Here is a 2,347-nt window from a genome sequence, read left to right as displayed (position 1 = left end):
TCTGCCAATGCTTTTTCTTCACCCAAATTAGCAATGTTGCATGGAATGATAAAGCTTCCGGGGTCTTTCTTCTTAATCAGCATATTCTTTTGCAACATCGCCGAACAGGAAGCATCTAACATCACAGCTGCACTTTCCTCCAACTTCCTCTTGTTGGTCAAGAGGTCCTTAAGAAATTTCGTATAGCGAGGCATTTGACACAACGCCTCTACAAATGGGATGTTGATGTGCAATTGATTGAATATACTCAAAAACTTCTTGTATTTCTCATCATTTTGGTCATTCTTCAATCCTGAAGGGTAAAGGGATTCTTGGCTTGTAAGGTGGGGGTACAACCTCTTTCTTCTTGGCTCTATCCTCAACCTCCATGACCTAGGGTAACTTAACATTAGTCTTCTCACCAGGGAGCCTACTCTCAACTTCACGGCTACTTCTCAAAGTGATTGTCTTCACATGTTCTCTTGGATTGGTCTCCGTGTTGCTAGGCAAACTCCCTTGTGGTCTTTTTGAAAGTGACTTCGCAATTTGGCCCACTTGATTCTCCTAGTTATGCAATGATGCATTGTGGTTACAAAGTGTAGCTTCAACTAATTGAAATCTTGTATCCAACGATTGGATTAACTTGGTCAAAGCCTTCTTTAAGTCGATCATCTGGTTTTCAACCCCTGAAACTCTATTCTCCATGTTCGGGGCTTGTTGTTGTTGTTGGAAACCCGGTGGTGCTATCACCTTCTGTTGCCCTTGATTACTCGAAGAAAGGTTTAGGTGGCTTCTCCACCCTGGGCTGTAGGTATTGCTAAATGGATTCCCTTGACCTCTCATTATATTACCTACAAACTTAACCTATTCTACGGGAGTGGTACCACCAATAGAAATCGGGCAATCAGATGGAGCATGTCCTCTCCCACACCCAGTGTAACTCATCAATGTTGCCACTCTAGGAGAAGTTAGAGTGTATAACTTCTTACTCAATGACTCAACCTAGGCCACCAATGATGTGACTGCATCGATCTCATGAAGTCTGGCTACCTTCTTTCTGTCCCATGTGTTCCACTGATAACTGTTCATAGCCATTTCTTCGATGAGATGTTGGGCTTCTTCTGGGGTCTTGCTTCCTGAGGTACCTCCTGCTACAGCATCAAGTAACTGCTTTGCGCTTGGGTTCAAACCACTATAGAAAGTTTGAATAATCATCCACTCGGGGAACCCATGTTGAGGACATTTCCGCAGGAGCTCCTTCAATCTATCACATGTCTCAAAAAGAGACACCAATTCCATTTACATAAAAGAAGATATCTCATTCCTAAGCTTCACTGATTTTCTGAGAGGGAAATATCGGGCAAGAAAAGCTTCTACCATCTCCTCCCAAGTAGTAATCGACGCTCTAGGCAATGAATGTAGCCACTACTTTGATCTCTCTTTCAAGGAAAATGGGAAAGCTCTCAACTTGATAGCATCATCCGTCTACTCCATTAATCTTGAGTATATCACACACTTCCAAGAAATTCTCAATGTGATTGTTTGGATCCTCATCGGCCAAACCATTAAACTGTGCAGACTGCTGTAACATCTGGATGAAGCCTGGCTTGAGCTCAAAATTCTGAGCCATAATCGGTAACTGCACAATACTAGACTGCGTGCCAAGAACTGCGGGGCTAGCATAATCTGAAAGTGTTCTCTGCTGCTCATTCTGTTCTGCTATATTATCAGACACTTCACCTTCTATCTCAGCTCATTAGACTGTTCTTGCACAAGTTCTTTTCCCTTTTTATGAATTCTCCTTCGAATATCTGGATCGCCTACAACTAAAGTCGAAGGGTTTTCTCGAGTCATAACCTGGAGCTGCAATCAAAGAAAGAAAACCAAATCAAAATGATGGAAAAATAAGAAAGTGTGGAATAGAAACAAATGATGAATAGCTAAAATAGCAAAGTACAAAATGCTTCCAAACACCTATTCCCCAATAATGGCACCAAAACCTTAACACACCCTTGCGTGTGTGTACCGTAAATGTATGGGTTGTCGAAGTAGTAAAGTACACTGGTGAGTGGGTAGTTGTATCTACAGGAAATAGTGCTAAGAAACATAAGTATTGCTATTTAACTATAGTGAGAATGATTGATGAGTTGTGTGAACAATATTAATGCAAAGGAAAATAAAGAAAAGAAAGGAAGAGATGCAATGGAAATAAGGAAAGGCAATCGATATAAGATGGGGCACCCAGACATTGCTCATACTAGGACTATTGTTTTAAGTGCAAGACTAATCATTATGCCTCCTAACTGATGTTTAATGAGTCTTGAAAATCCTAAAACACACGGTCCCAAACCTAAGGTCAACAATTACT

General features: G+C 41.2%; 1 non-coding gene across 1 annotated transcript; it reads left to right on the top strand.

Annotated features, from left to right (window-relative positions):
- The first annotated feature begins 1,204 nt into the window (after positions 1–1,204).
- Positions 1,205–1,311, top strand: LOC120266015. Its single transcript, XR_005537859.1, has one exon. It is a non-coding gene; the product is annotated as a small nucleolar RNA R71 (small nucleolar RNA).
- The last annotated feature ends 1,036 nt before the right edge of the window (positions 1,312–2,347 follow it).

The sequence above is a fragment of the Dioscorea cayenensis genome, chromosome 7 (assembly GCF_009730915.1).
Source record: "Dioscorea cayenensis subsp. rotundata cultivar TDr96_F1 chromosome 7, TDr96_F1_v2_PseudoChromosome.rev07_lg8_w22 25.fasta, whole genome shotgun sequence".
NCBI lineage: Eukaryota > Viridiplantae > Streptophyta > Magnoliopsida > Dioscoreales > Dioscoreaceae > Dioscorea > Dioscorea cayenensis.
This window is presented reverse-complemented; position numbering and strand designations above follow the sequence as displayed.